The 261-nt window shown below is 61.7% G+C and overlaps 1 long non-coding RNA gene across 3 annotated transcripts in view; it reads left to right on the forward strand.

Annotated features, from left to right (window-relative positions):
• LOC107195733 overlaps nucleotides 1–261 on the forward strand; it is a 4,608-nt gene continuing 4,347 nt past the window's right edge. For all 3 annotated transcript variants that reach the window (XR_001516948.2, XR_001516950.2, XR_001516949.2), the window contains exon 1: nucleotides 1–133. This is a non-coding gene — a long non-coding RNA (uncharacterized LOC107195733). The remainder of the gene's footprint in view (nucleotides 134–261) is intronic.

Below are 261 nucleotides of genomic sequence, written 5' to 3' on the forward strand. Positions count from 1 at the left end.
GCTCCGGGCCCGGCGACGGCTCGTTCCTTTTGGTCCGAACACGCCAGCTGTCTCCATCCCTGGGCAGTCACAGGCTTGCACGAGGAGTTTCGGGAGTTAAACGAGAAATTGCTCGTGACAGGCGTGAGGGACGGTGAGAGTCTTGAGGGTCTGCTGCGCTGGGCTTGTGACGGGCGGGGCGGTGGCGCCCAGCTTGGAGTACTACGGGGACCGGGAGGTTTGTCGCCAAAGAGCTAGGTCAGTGGACGGAAATTATGAGGA

Source organism: Pteropus alecto, unplaced genomic scaffold, assembly GCF_000325575.1.
Source record: "Pteropus alecto unplaced genomic scaffold, ASM32557v1 scaffold15, whole genome shotgun sequence".
NCBI lineage: Eukaryota > Metazoa > Chordata > Mammalia > Chiroptera > Pteropodidae > Pteropus > Pteropus alecto.